The 16,283-nt window shown below is 38.6% G+C and overlaps 1 protein-coding gene across 5 annotated transcripts in view; it reads right to left on the reverse strand.

Moving 5' to 3' along the window:
* Positions 1–16,283, reverse strand: part of DIAPH3 (diaphanous related formin 3) — a 481,355-nt gene that overhangs the window by 120,984 nt on the left and 344,088 nt on the right. The gene's annotated exons all lie outside the window — the stretch shown is intronic.

A 16,283-nucleotide genomic window follows, 5' to 3' on the forward strand; every position in this document is an offset into this window, starting at 1 on the left:
TGTGTGTCAGCATATTACTAGGCACAAAGGATACGTGGGAACCAAGGGTAACAAGAACTCTTTTCTGCTCTCAAAAGCAGAACAAGTGTGAGAGGCAACAGAAGGAGTATGTATGAGCTTCCTAGTGAATGTGGATTTGAGCAGCAGCAGGAATTAGCCTGCACAGGGACTGGGGAGGGAGGAGCATTCTTTGCCAAAGGAATACCAGGTACAAAGGCAAAAGCTATGAATAAAAACAAAAAAAGAAGTATTATACAGTGTTTAGATTATTCATACTTACATCATTCTAATACGAACAAGAGAAATTAAAATTAGTCATTTTTTATTGTAGTCCAGAATTTAATTTCCCTAACTACAAATCAATTTATATTCAAAATATTTATAGCCTCTCTCCTGCTGTGAAAACTCTTAAATAAATAGACTAACTGCAACAGTCAAAGCCGTTCTATATCTGAAAAGTGTATCACTGTGTTTAATTTATAAATGGTATTTTAAAAAAACTCACTATGTTGAGGAAGTGGGGAAAGGAGTTAAGGAAGAGCGATTTCTAAAGCAGAATCAATAGAATATGGGGACAGGAAGAGAATGAGGCTGTTAAGGACACGTCTGCAGTATCTGGGGCCTATCCTACAAGAGGAGGAAATATAAAACAATAAGATATTAATTTTGGTGGGAGACAAAGTTAGAGATGATAGTGAGTGTCCTTCGGGACATGTTAGTTCCAGGTGCTAGCAGGAACCTTCAGATAACTTCTGGAAGTCAGCTGGAAATTCTGCCTCAAATTCAGATTTTAAAAAAGGATAATATTTTTGGAAGTCACTTCCATATTACAAAAAATATTCATTCATTAGTTTGGAAGTGCATATGACTGTATCAGGAGAAGCATCTTGAAAACCACATAATACTTAAAGGGTAGCAGGAAAATGATAAGTCAGCGATCTGGGAGAAACTCTCTTTCCCTGATTCCATTTTCCTCAGCCCAACCATAGAACTGAAATTTCAGATAATGAAGGATACAGAGAAGATCCTTGGAAGGTTCTAAAAAGTTAAAAACAGGTTGCATACATAGAAAAGAAATCATAGTCAGACTGGATTTCTCAATAGCAACAAACGAATTTCAAAAGACAGGAAAGAAATTCCAAAACACAAATTCTGAAAAGAAATTATTTTCCGTGAAGAAATGGTCACATTGGCAATAAACGAGGATAGAAAATGGACATTTTTTAAACATGCACATGTCTGCACACTTTTTCCTAGAAAGCTGTCAGAAGATGTGCTTTTGCAAAACACACAGAGGGAAAAGTAACAAAGAGGAAAGTATGAAGTCCAGAGAAGAGAAAGGGACAAAGAGCAAAGTGGCCAAAGGAATCCTCAGATGTTCCCAGTCCAGAGCAGCCAATTCAGATGACATGGACCACATGGGAAGAAACCAGGCTGTGCAAGAGCGCAGTGCCATGGAACTAACAGCAGATCCTTTGTGCCGGATCATTTACAAAAATGACTGCTGATAATGCATGCCCACATGAGAGAAAAACTCACTTCAATTCAAGTTGGGGGAAGAGGGGGGAAGAGAGGGGGATGGGTGTGCTTCCACTTGATGGGCACAATGTAAGGGTACGTGGCACACGTGGGTGCAGGACACAATTACAATAGGGACTTTACCTAACAAATGCAAACATTGTAGCCTAACTGTTTGTACCCTCATATTAATCTGAAATAAAAAAAATGATTGCTGATTATTTCACAGACATATGAGAGTTGGCTATAAGAGTAAGAGATACATACAAATACTAAGCAATTTTTTAACAAGCACATTTACATTAATATAAAAATGTTGTCCAGCAAGAATTACTATCACGTCCCCCCCAAATTAATACGCTAAATGTTAATCTCCAGTGCGATGATATTAAGAGGTCAGCCTTTAGCGGTGATTAGATCATGCGGGCAGAAATCTCAGAAATGGAATAGTGGCCTCATGAAGGAGGGCAGAATAAGCTGGTAGTTCCTTCCACTATCTAAGAACAACAGAGCGAGGCACCTCTGTGGAGAGGAGTGTGTCCTCATCTGACACGAAAGTTACTGGTGCCTTGATCTTGGACTTCCTGGCCTACAGAACTGTGGGAACTTAGTTCCTATTGTTTATAAATTACCATGCCTAAAGTATCTTGGTTACACCAGCAGCAACAAACTAAAACAGGAGACCAGAAGAATGGTAACATAGTGGCAATATTATGAGCACTAGCTATTCTGTAGCTCATCAGTTGTGATATAATGAAAGACCACAGGTTCAAAGGAAGAAGGGACGAAGAGAAGTGGACAAGCCAGGGGGGAAGGCACAAGGGAAACTAAATCCACAGCCATTTACCAGGAACTCGGTAATGTCTAGAGTGAAATATTTGTCAACACTCTGCAAATATTATCTAGAAATGGGGAATAGGCAAATGCAAGAAAAAAAAAGCATTAAAAGGGATTCCCTCTGGGAAGTAGGAGAGGATTGAGAGGAGTGAAGGGTGAAGATATTTTATTATGCTATTAGCCTATCACATTTAATTTAGGAATTTGCAGATGTTGTGCTGATATATATTGAAGTAACTAAAAATTTTCTTGAAAGGAAAAGATAAAGACTCAAGAAGATAAAGGAAGAGATTAATTCTTGACCGAAAGCTGCTTACCTCTGAGAAAGGGAGGAAGACAGGTGACAAATGGCACAATACAATGTGATGAATATTACGAAAGAGATATCAAGCACGTGGGTGCAGGGTTTGGGGACACCTAGGAAGGGAAGAGGGAAAGGGGACGGCAGTTGCAGAAGGCTTCCTGAACACGTGAGACTTAAAAAAGTCACTGAGAGTGCCAGAGCTGCCGGAAGAAGGCAGGCCAGGATACAGCTGTCAGAAACACTGTTCAAAACAAGGCTTCTGGGGGAACGTGAAACATCTGAAAGAACTCAGCCATAAGGAGAAAGAGAGAGCAGGGTACTGGCCGGGGCGTGAGAGTGAAGCTCAGGAGGCAGCCAGGGGTCCACTCACCAAGGGCTGAGTGCCCATCCTACAGAGTTGGGAGTTGGGCTTTTATCTTTAAGAGAGCTCTTGACTCATTTTAAGTGACACAGTGAAATTTCTACTTCGGAAAGATCACTCTGAGAGGAGACAAGTCTGAGGGCAAGGAAAATAGGGAGAGGCATGTTTAATGATGAAAAGCCAGGTAGAATGTAATTGTAGGAACCCGAGTAAGTTACAACAGTTTCGAAAGTGGAAAACAGAAAGAAGAGAATCTCAGAAATCTTCATCTACGTGGGAATATTGTAAAGAAATAAAGTCCAGGACGATTTTCAGGTGTCTAGCTTGTACAGACTGGATGTATGTTGATTTGCCAAGTGCAGAACCGTCTTCGTTTAAGGGCAGAATAGGCTAAAACTAGACAGGAATTCAATTTCGGGTATGTTGAGTTCATGAGATAGCCAACTACAAAATGATGACAGGTGTCTGTAGGGCATTTACATTTAAACAGGTTTAAAATTTACAGGAGAGAAATTCGTTACACTAATACAGTTAACTTAGAAGCATAAACCTGAAACTAGGAAAAACAGTGCAAGCAGAGTGAACCGGTGGAGAACACAAGTTTTAGATTCAAACAACTTAGATTTGAAAACTGGTTTTCCATTAGCAATCAGGTTACTTTGATATAGGATACAAATGTTATGATACCCCTCTGCAATGTTAAAATAGGAAGAAGAATCGCATCTGCTTCCCAGAGGGACTGGGATGGGTAAGGGGGTGAGTGGTGCACCTGCTCAGTATGTCCGGTACACAGGAAGAGCTGAGTAAGAGTTAGTCTTTGTTGTGGGGGTTACCGATGGGTTGGGAGAGCCTGAACTCTCTCAGGAGGGTGTGTGAAGTGATAAGAGCACTGAGGGTAATTCATGAGGCGAACTAGGAAAGGAAGAATTATTCTCACCCTGTGCCATGCTCCATCGTGTTTATTCTGTGTGTGCTTTTACATTTCCTCCTTTCAGTAGCAGTAAACAGATATAAAGATCATGACCTAGAATTTGGAGTGGGAATAGGGAAGGAAAGTTCACTTTCCCCAAAGAGTTATTGAAAGTGTATAGCTGATTAAAAAAAAATAGGGAGTGGCGCCTGTAGCTCAGAGGAATAGGGTGCTGGCCCCATATGCCGGAGACTGCGGGTTCAAATCCAGCCCCAGCCAAAAACTGCATAAAAAAAAAAAATAGGCTCATAGTTTAACCTGACTCTTTCTTTAAAACAAACAAAAATACTACAACGACAACCACGAGACAGTACCTTAAGATAATTACACAAATTATTGTTCTATGCTTCTGATAACAGAGACTTTTGGAAAAAAGATTATATGACTTCTTTTGATAACCTAGTTCAGTCTTTAACCATCTAGAACAAAGCTAAAAATATTACTTAAACCAGACAGCAAAAAGACAGGAATAACTTAAAACAAAGTCTTTGAACTTGTCTTAATCCAGATGTGAAAGTGAAAATTTATTTGAGTCAAGGGAGTTGAAAAGCCAATTTTCACTGGGATTTAACTGATAAAATGATAATCAGAACAGTTCTCTTTTATACTGTAATTAAATGACTGGCTCAACTATAAGAAATGGAATTTTACAGAAAAAACTCAGTTTAATACATCAACTTTTTCCTCCCTATTTTTCATCATCTGCACAACTTGAATTAAATGTACTTCTTGCTATGAGTTAGAAGGAAAAATTTGATTATTTTACAAAGAAGAGTTTCTTTGGTTGTTGTTTTGTTTTTTTCTAAAGTGGAACAGTTAAAAACAAAGTTAAGACTCAAATTCTTGGGCTTGAATCTTGGGGCTTACTCTCACCGGTTGTGTGCCCCTTAAAGACCATCTTTATCTTTTTGTGTCTCCAAATAAATGAGAATAATAATAGTATTTACCTCAAGAGGCTATTGTGAGGATTAAGCTAGATAGTACGTATGAAGAGGTTAGAGAACAGTGCCTCCCATGCAGTAAGGCCTCCATAAATATTATCAATGACTGTTCTTATCCACTAATACAGCAACATTGCTTATTGGTCAATGTAACAAACTCCCTAACATCTTTGTCCCACAGAGTATAGAAAAGCTCTTTCTGAGGCTGGCTTGCAGCTATGACAGCAGTGGCTATGTGATATATTTCTGTCCAGTATAGCTTATGTGAACATTTGCCATGGTAAAAAACAAACAAACAAATCAAAAAGAAACCTTCAATACTTAAGACAGCACCACAGAACAGTAGTTCTATGAGAAACTGTGTGTATGAACCTGTTTGGTCAAGAGGGAAAGGGAGGTGGTCAGGTAAGTTTGTGTGGTCAGGTAGGTTTAGACAATATGTATAATGTATAATTCATGATAAAGGCAGTGTTCTAAATCAGTAGGGGATAAGAAGATGTTCAATAACATTGTGGTTGTAACAGTCGATTTGGGTCCCAACTTGCTGTTTACACCAAAATAAACTCCAAGTGGATCAAACATTTCCACATTAAAAGAATAAAATATAAAAGTATAGCATATGATAAGGAAAAGTATATTTTCATTAGTTCTAGAATGGGAAAATCTTCCTAAGTAAAACTCCCAAATCCCAATGTCATAGAAATATCTAAAAAACAAAAGACATAATAAGAGCAAAGTCTATACACACACAAAAAGTGACAGGATAAATTGGAAAAACTATTTGAAACACAGGCATTCTCTAAGACTAATCTTTTTGAAATAAAGAATACTTATGACTCAGTAAGAAAAAGACTAAAAAATGGGCAAAATGATATGTTCTCACAGCCCATTTGCAATGGTTGCAATGTCTGTGTCTCTGTAAAGTCCACATGTTGTAACTCTCAAGAGAAAGGGAGGTGATTAGGTCATAAGGGCAGAGTCCTCATGACGGGATAGTGCCCTTCGAAAAGGAACCTCAGACAGCTGCCTTTGTCCTTCTATCATGTGAGAACATGACGAGAGGGTACCATCTGTGTTCCAGGTAACACTCACTAGACACCAAATTCGCCAGTGTCTCAATCTTGGATTTCCTAGCCTCCAGAACTATGAGAAATAAATTTCTGTTCTTTGTAAACTACTCAATATATGGTGTTTTCTTGTAGGAGCCTTAACTATGAAACTACCATAAAATAAATAAAGCAGGCTTTATACATGAGATATAATCCTCAATCTCATTCATAATTAAAGATATTCCAAATATACCAACATGGGATCATTTTCATCAATCAGCATGACAACAAATAAAAATTAGGACAGATCAGTATTAGTATAGGCTTGGAAAACAGGTCACTTCACATACCTGTTGGTGGAAATATAAAACTAATATAATCTCTTTGGAAGGTACTTTAACAGTTTTCATCAAAAATATAATTGCATACCCCATATAATGAAATAACTCTTCCCTTAGACAATTATCCCGTGTATATTCTTCACATGTGTGGGAAGGCACATGTAAAAAGACGTCTAGTACACTGCTGTTTGTAATAACAGGAGACTAGAAACAACCTAAATGCCCGTCTACAAGAGACTGACTAAATAAACTATGATATTTATACTACTTACATTAGAATATGTTAATGTAAAAAATAAAAGCATATTTAACTTATTGATATGGACTATTTCCAAATGAGAGTATATTACAAAAGCCAATCCCTTATTTCATTAATGAGAACACTGGACAAAGACTTTTCTGTGACCCCTCCTGGCTATTAGCTACAAAGTCAGGGACAGGTTTTCTGACTTCCAGCTTAGCAATTACTCTACCACCAGGTGCTGAAGAAAGGTAGTATTTAAACATTATTCGAGTGCCTTGTTCTGAGGACCTTGCTCATGGATGACCTATTCTAACAATTACTAAAGAAAGCAAAATTTAAGAACTAGCATTGACTCCCTGGCAAGAAGAATGTTGCCATAGTTGGCCTTGTATGCTATGTAGGGTCTAGAGTGCTGAACAGATGCCTTCAGTTGCAAAAGCACAGAATGTCAGGGAAAAAATAATGTAGCTATTTAAATACATATGTAGATGTGAAACGATAATGACATTTAACAAGATGTGACTCTCACACACACTGAACATGCACGACCCTTTAATCACACAGTCATCCAGAGAGGAAAAGGTTAATTACATGGCACACCACCACCACGTCTCGGTATAAGTTTCACTTGTCACCCGTAAGAACGTTATTCTGAGAAATAAGCTTGACAAGCTTAATTTTGGCAAATGCTTACTTTCCATTGAAAATATATTAGGATATGTTTTAGGTTTGTTTTTAGTATTTTTTTATATTAGTGAAGATTTTTAAAAAGACTGTTCAATGGCTTTTCTCTTCATGAAGTTTTTGAACCAAGAATGAAAAGATTTCAGATAATGAAATGAATGAAAAGATTTCAGATAATGAAGTGCTTAATTCAACATCAAGAATCATTTAAAAAAAAGAGGGGAGAGAGATAAGGAATAATATTGGTAATTTCATAGGAATTCTCTTTCAGGGGATGCTGAGATAAATGGATTTGAGGCCACGAGGAGCCAGCAAGTGTTGCCTGGAACGCCGTCTGGGGCCCGAGAGGCCCAACAGTCAGGCTCTGACAGCAGCATATGGTGCACACTGGAAGAAGGGAAAATAAGGTCAGGAAGGCAGGCTGTGGGGGCTGGGACTCCAGGCTGAGGAACTGCCAGGGAATGTTTCTGAAAGGTGTGAAATAATCAAAACTGTACTTCACCATGATTAAAGCTGGCATAGTGTGAAGGTGTCAAGCCTGGGTGACTGGGAAAATGGTGGTATCATTAACCTAAAAGGAGGACATGAAAATCAGGTTTTATGTGGAACATGATACGTTTGGTTTTAGATGAATTGATTTTGAGGTACTGGCAAAATATTCTGTTTTGTTCAAGAAGGAGCTGGAAATATAACAGTATAACGCCTGCAGTTTAATTCAATTCTATAAATATGCACTAGGGAGTCAGTGTCAGGCACTGAACTAGCCCCGGGCCCTGTTCCAATGGGACTTACAGTCTACAAGCCATTGTAACACATAATTAGTGACTATCTGTGTGATGAATGTTACAAAAAAAGGAAGCCGAGTGCCATGAAATTTCTTAATACAGAGGCAGTCAAGGCTAGAATTATAGCAATGAGTGCCCAGTGACCACTTCAGGATAATTGTTTGATTCCTGTATTTGTACTTAACATTTCTGAAGATATGTCTTATTTGTACTTTTGAACACAACACCTCTATAAACATTACAGTAAACAGTGAAAATTTGTGTATAAGCATTTTGAGTATTAAAAAGGTTCTTGGTTAAGTTCCATCTTACAATTGCTAATATTGCCCAACCAAAGTAATTTTACCAGATTCAAGTTCTTAGTTCATTACCATTGTGAACTTTTTGTTCAAAGTACTGTAAGCATTCATTATCTTTCTATTTCATTGTCAAGGAGAAATACAGATTTATTCAGCCCAAATATGATGTTCCTTATCCATCCCTTCTCCAATTAGATGCAGAAATTAACACACTGGTATTAAAAACAAAAGAAATTAAAGAATCCTAATCAGAATAACAGCAACACAGTTTTAAAAAAGAAAAAGAAGTCAGCCAGGAGAATAAGGCAGATCTGAATGAGAAAAAAACGAAGAGCAAAAGGACATGAAATTACGCGTTCAGAGAAAACAAGGGAAAAATGGAAAAAAGGAGACGATTGAACTTTTGATGAACTTATTAACAATTATGAAAAAGCTGGAGGCAAAAATGTGCTAAAGTCTTTCAAAAGAAAAAAGGAAACCAGCCTCCCCCCCAACACACACACACCTAGGACTATGGAAAGCTCCAAATATATACAGAAGCTCCCAAGTAAACCTGATATCATGTAACTTTGTGAACCATTTTATTTAGGCAATAAGGAATATATGAGATAAAAATAAAAAATTTAAATATGAATTTAGATATACTAGGAACTATCCCTTTGATTGCCTGTGTATTAGGGTCCGTGTGGAACACTTTACTTAGATTTTCTAATATAATTCTCACTCTTCCTGTGCAAAAAGGGCTCAAGGAGGTAAAGTAAGGTACCCAAAGCCTCAACAAGGGGTAGGTAGCAGAAGGGAGATTTGAATTAACATTGGATTCTAAAACTCATTCTTTCTACTATAGACTTTATTTATACAGAGATGTTTCTTTTTTCTTTTCTTTTTTTTTTTATTCAGACCATTTGCTTTATTAACTTGTATTTAAAGGTGTTTTAGAAAGTGCTTTAAGGCACAAAGAGATGGTACCTTCGGCGCTGGAAACTCAAGCAAGCAAGCACAAACTAGTTTCCCCAAATTCAGTGGGAGGCAGATGCCCTCCCCCAGAACCCAACAAAGGAGATGCAGGTCCCCCACACATGATTCCTTCCTCACATACAAAGACCAGGCATGTTCCCCTTCTCCTGAGACCTGGCATATCTGAAATACTAGAGTCAGTTCAGCCTGCAGTGGCCTCCTGGCTCTGCCATACCACATGCCCACTGGTGATCGCTAATAGCTGGGCTAGAACCTTGAAGCCAGCTAAACCACTGTCACTATCATTCTGGTCTCCACTGCCCAAGAGGTAAGGCCTTCCTGATCTTTATTTTCTCCAGCGTTACTAAAATAAGCAATCTCTCTACTACCACAGCTTCGTCAGCCACCCCCATCCCCCCTCCCCCCCACCCCGGTATCTTAATTGGAAGTGGGCTCTACCTGGATGCTGAGAAGGTTATCTCTACTGCCCCCTTCTGGTAGATGTTGCTCACTCCTCATACTCAGGTGTCCACAGTCTGCAGAGTGCAGGTGGAGGACAGAGGCATGTCTGCTTTTTCCCTATCTTAGCTGCTACGTTAGACTATCACTCCCCCTCCCAATGTGAAAAGTTCTCTCTTTTGAGACACATGGTGTTTGTTCAGTTACACCACTGTCATCCCTCTGGGCCAGTGTCATCTAATCATGTACCCGCCTACCCTTTCATTCAGAACAGACTTTGTCAACTCATTCAGTCTTCCTCTACAAGTCAGATTCTGCCATCATCCTGTGTGAATTCTTTTTCATGTGAACAACTAATCCAACAACAGATCCTCTGAGTTCCTTGATCTCTTCTCCAGAGACCAATTCCTTTTCTCTGCTTCCCACCACCCACTCCCATGGCCAAAATCTGGAACTTGTCACCATCTAGAATTGTGTTACTACTAATAACTTGAATTCATACAACCATTCCGACCCCTGTCATTCTTTCTTCTCTTTTTCTGTTCCTGTCATCTATCCATGGAAATTTCCAATGCCCTGGCCCCATTCTCTTCATATCCTTGTCTATAGTGTCCCAAAAATTACCCCTAAAATCATCATACATAGAGGAAAATGAGAAACTATAGCTACATGTACCTTTATAAAATATTCACTACAAAATTTTACAAAGAGGCAGCCAACACATAGAGAATATTTTGTAAATAAAGGTACATTTTCCTCTATGTGTGGTAACTGTAGGGACACCCCATATTTAGCTTAGACCACAGTTCACTGCCCAGTATCTTATTTCCCTCCTCTATTCTCCTCTTCCAGACTCCTAGTAAAACATAAATAAACCCCAAGTTCCATTACATGATTTCTTTGCAGCCTTTGAGAATGTTGAACAACTTTCCCTCTTTGAAATGGCCTGTTCCTGGGCTTCGTGACACTGACTATTCTTAGCATTATCCCCTAGATGTCGAGTAATCATGGTGAAAATAACACTGCAGGTTCAGGGACAGTGCACTCCTATAACTGCTACCTCAACGGGATTGATTCTTAACTGTTATTCAAAACTTGTTTCACCAGGAGGCTCTCCTGATAGGGGCTGTTTTGATGTTGCCACACTTCCCTACAACTACCCACTCACTCATTAGACATGGTAATACAATGTCCTACAGATATGTCAAACATAATACAGACAAGTCCCTAAATTACAAGTTTTTGACTTTACATTGGTGTTCAAGGAACGAAGTCAGTAGAAACTGTACTTTGAGTACTTATACAACTATTCCATTTTTCACTTTTAGTATTCAATAAATTGTGTGAGATAGTCAACATTTTATTATAAAATAGGCTTTGTGTTATATTATTTTACCCTACTGTAGGCTAATGTAAGTGTTGTGAATGAATACATTTAAGATAGGTCAGGCCAAATTATGATGCTTGGTAGGTTAGATGTAGTAAATGTACTTTTGACTTAATGATACTCTCAACTTACAGGATTACATGGACAAAATCCCACAATGTGAGGCATGTTTGTATATTCAAACATAATCTCATCACCCTTTCCCCAAACTTCTACCTATGCTTGTGTCCATTATCATAGTAAATGGCTCCACCTGTTCAAGCTAGACACCTATGAGTGACTTTTGACAACTGTTGAAGGTGGATCTATACAGAAACATCTCTGTATCTCTAGGCATTGAGTTCCCAGTCACTTTTTATTAGGGTAATAGCCAACAGGATTCTTTTTATAGCCTGTTAGCAATTTCAAATCCTGCTCACTGAAAAGTAACAATAAAAAACCTTATCATTGGGAGCCAGGCATGGTGGCTCACGCCTGTGATCCTACCACTTTTGGAGGCCGAGGCGGACATATGGCTTGACCTCAGAATAGCCTGAGCAAGAGTGAGACCCTGTCTCTACTAAACATGAAAACCTGAGGCAAGAGGATCACTTGAGCCCAAGAGTTTGAGGTTGCTATGAGCTACAATGCCAGGGCATTCTACTGAGACTGAAAAAGTGAGACTCTGTCTTGAAAAACAAAACAAAACAAAAAACCCTCATTTATCTGAAAAGTTACAGATCTACTGGACAGATTCAGTGGATTATTCAGTGGCATAATCTACTATCCAATTTCTTGACACTAATTTTGATCCTCACCTAATCAGCTATATATCTTCTTCTTCAAACATTTTGGAATATTTTTAACATACTATTCAGGAATGGTTAAAGACATAATGCACACTTCGTAGAGACCAGGAAGCAAGGTGGCTGCCCTTCACAGTTCATTCTGTGAATGACCCGTTACCGTCACACAGCTCCTGGCTCATGAGTACTTTATCAGATATTGCCTTTAAATTTGTCTGGATAGGTGCACAAGGAAGAATAAATGAAGATTTTAGATTAACAACCTATGAGAAAAGAGCAAGACCCAAGACTCTTTAGTTTAGACCAAAGAACCTAAGACAAAATAGTAACGTCATGGTGTTCCGGGTTACCAGATTTACATTTCTCCATTTTCAATCATCATAGAAGTTGCAGATAAGCTAACATGCAATGAAATAGTAAGTCTAAGTTTCAGAAAAATCATCTGAAATTATTCACAGGATAAAATAAATAAAATAATATAAAATAATAAATTAAATAATCTGAAATTATTTCCTTATTACACAGGACCAGATCACCAAGAAAAATGGAGTCTTTTCCTTTCTCTTGAACTTTAGGAGATGTTTTGTCTTGTCCAGGGAATTCAGGTATAATATTCCTAAAGTGGGTGGCTTACTGTGGCTTCACACACAGTTACAAACACATGAACCATTTTCCACTATTAATGTAGTTATCTAAGCTCGTGCTTACCATTTTCACCCTCTTGCCAGCCATCTTGTTACCACACTTGTATATATTAGTGCTTTTATCAGGGGGTTTGTGCACCAATAAAAAGAAAAGTTGAAATTAGATTAGTTAATTTGCTACTTTATTAACAGCTGTGGTTAAAAAGTCCAAAGAGAAAGAGACTGCAACTAGCTAAAATGAGAGGGTTGTATTATAACTGAATCTAAATTATCTATGTCCCGTTCCTGCGGATAACTGAGAGTCAGCTGTGCACACATCTGTGGGTGTTTATAAACATTTACCATCTGTGAGAAGCTTATGGGGTGTAAATGGTGAGCTAATTAGCGAAATGCTAGTAATTTCTAATGACAGTTGTTATGGATAAAGATTTTATCCAGGTTAAATTGATCTCAGAACCTTGTTGATCACTGGAGGCCACTCTACCTTTGATGACAAGACTAAGGAGTTACGCTATGCTGAGCATGTCGCACATTAAAGATGCATCATAACTAGATTAGAGTGCTAGTTTATGCATGTTAATGAGCTCTGTTCTTAATAGACTGAAGTACAGATTGAGTATTTGTCAGGGAAAATGAGAAGTTGTCTATCTGTGGAAAGGTCAACCGATTCTGTAATTATATGACATTTTCATTTGTGTTCTACATACATACTAAGCACCTTCCATTCAGAAAATTAAGAGCATAGATAATAAATTAGTAATCAACATTAGACATGATTCATTAATAAAAAGGTCCATACATGTACATACAAACCTGCATATAAATAAATTTCCCTAAGTTCCCCATATTACTAACATTTTAAAAATATGTCTGTCATATACTCCTCTAAATTGTGGACAAATACTTTAAACGGGTAACTTTAAAATAAATTTGTCCTATCCTCAAATGGAATGCAAAAAAACATGCTGTACATGAAGAGAGACTCATATTTGCTGTTTAATGAAAAGTGCTTCATACTAGATACTGTAATTGCAGTAGAAGCCAATGTCATAGCACAAGTGAGTAGAAGACTAAGCAAAATTTGACTGCTTGGGCTCGAATAAAGTTTATTTTTCATTTAAAAATTTATTTATAGAATACAGATGGAATTTTCTGAGTTAGAAGGGATCTTATTTTATCTTATAGACAAGAAGAACTATGGTATAAGAGGCTAACTGGCCTGCCATCACGTAGCTACTGGCAGAGCAGGGAATGGAACCATGGCCACCCAACCCCTAAGCTGAAGCAATCAACATTTCACAATACTGCTTATCTTCAGAGAGAAGAGCAACACTGTCTACACATTGAAAATTTTGCTAAATGAGGAAACAAACTACCCTATCTAAAATGTCACTCTTCCCCATACTTCCTAACCCCTATCCCTGCTTCGTTTGGTTCTTCTTAGAAACGGTGACTTCTAATGCTACACAGTATCTTAAATGTTGTTACTCTCTTGCCAGAATATAAACACACGAAGGTAGAGATGTCCATTTCTTTTGTTTCTTGCTGTATTCCTCAGTGCTGCTGATAGTACCATGACGTAATATATGCTCAATAAATATTTGATGGATAAAGGAAAGTCTTCATAGTAAAGAATTTATTCACCATTACAGTAATAATTCTATTAATGAAGAAGGTATTCTGATGCCCATTTTTACCTTTTTTTTTTTTTGGTCAGGAGGTTAATAACTACAAGAGCAAATCACACAGAAGTCTCAAGAATGTCTTTAAGACATGATTAATGCTTAAAGAAAAAACACAATCAGTAAAGACTGACTACAGCAACATTACATATGCCAGGAAAATCAACATAAATTCAAATTTCAATGGGAATCCCAAAGCCTTTAAACTGAGAATCTGGCCTGGTTTTAGACGACGAGGAGGAAAGAGGATTGACCTATTTTCCATCAAGGCGACTGAAACACATTCTCTCTCGTACCTTACCCAAGTCTCAGTTAGATTCTCCAGGAATGGGCCAAGTGGATGATCTGTTTTCAGAAGTTCGTGGTTAGTCTAGTTACAAAAAAATGCCAATGCTATCTCTGTTAACAAAAGTCTGTTTTCATTTTCCTTTATGAAAGCATCTAACAGTCATTGTGCAGAAATTTTGCTTCATACTCTATGCTGGGACCATTCAGGTAAACTCATTCCCTAGATTAAAATGGCTTTAAACTGGAGATGCAAAATCAATGTCCTAAAACTAGTACAGGCATCATCTACCCAGTCATGGAAGTATTCTCCCTGTCTCCTCACATGAGATTTACAAAAAAACGCTACTGATTCTACCTCTAATACACTTTCCAAATGCAGCCTGTCCTGTCTCCATCCTAGTTAAGGCCTTCTACATTCACCTGCTACAAGCTTGCCACAGTTTTCTAATTAGTCTCACTCTTTCTAGTCTCCTCATACCCTCAAATTCATCAGCATTTCCACTGGAGTTCTTTCTCTTTTTTTTGAGACAGAGCCTCAAGTTGTTGCCCTCAGTAAAGTGCCATGCATCACAGCTCACAAAAACCTCAGACTCTTAGGCTCAAGTGATTCTCTTGCCTCAGCCTCCCAAGTAGCTGGGACTACAAGCACCTGCCACAACGTCTGACTAAATTTTTGTTGCCTTTGTCATTGTTGTTTTAGCTGGCCTGGCTGGGGCTGGGTTTGAACCTATGAGCGTCAGTGTAGTGGCCGGGCCTTACTCACTGAGCTTCGGGTGCTGTCCTGCCAGAGTTATCTCTAAAAGCAAACCACATTGCTGCCCTGCTTAATGACCTTGGAGTGTGAGTGCTCCAGGATGAAGCAAAAATCCAAATTATACTATGCTCTCCTGACCTCCAGTTTAGCTCCTTCTCTTCCCACAGCACTACCCCTGTTGCATTACTTGATTTGATGAAATATAAATTTCATGCTTCTGTGTCTTAATTTACTTAGCCCATTAGACTACCATCTGGAAAAGCTGGCCCTTCATTTCACTGTTTATTTGGTATCTACATGATTCAAGATTCCGCATTTCACAAGACCCACAAAGGTACTCCTTTCTGCACTACTGCTCAGATGTAGACCCGCCCTCCCCTTTCCCACCCTAAGAGGACTGTGCTTAGTACAGGAACCATCCACACAGCAGAAAATACACACTACTTTCTTAGGTTATAAATGGAAAAGATGCCCCCTCACCTGATGAAAGAGAGACTGGAAGTGAGGTTACATGTGGCATAGGAGCACTGCATACTCATTTCAGGAGGAAAGAGGACACAGAAGGAGAATGTCCTATGAAGACACAGGGAGTGGAATCCAAGAGTGGAAGCCTCTCGTGTCCAACATGACAGATTTACTGATGCATCATGTAGGTGAGTTCTGCACTCCTGGCAAAGGTGTCCAGGGATCAAGGCAAGGCCCAATAAGGCTACAGAAGCCCCCACAAGCTGCTGAGTCCTGTGGCTGAAGCACATTGACTTCCTATGGGCCCTGAACAGGGGCAAAAGAAAGTTCATGGAGAAAGAACGCAAGTTGAAGTGAGAAATATTTACAAGAATCACTAACATCAAGGAGCTGAGGAAGGACCAATAGATCCACCAGGTTACCATTCAAGGACAAACCTGTCATCACCTTTGCCAAAAGCAGACTGGAAGAATTATGCAGGATGGCTGTTTCGGATCTAGGCAGAACTGAACCAAGAAGAGTGAACACA

The sequence above is a fragment of the Otolemur garnettii genome, unplaced genomic scaffold (genome assembly GCF_000181295.1).
Source record: "Otolemur garnettii isolate 467f Iridium unplaced genomic scaffold, OtoGar3 scaffold00040, whole genome shotgun sequence".
NCBI lineage: Eukaryota > Metazoa > Chordata > Mammalia > Primates > Galagidae > Otolemur > Otolemur garnettii.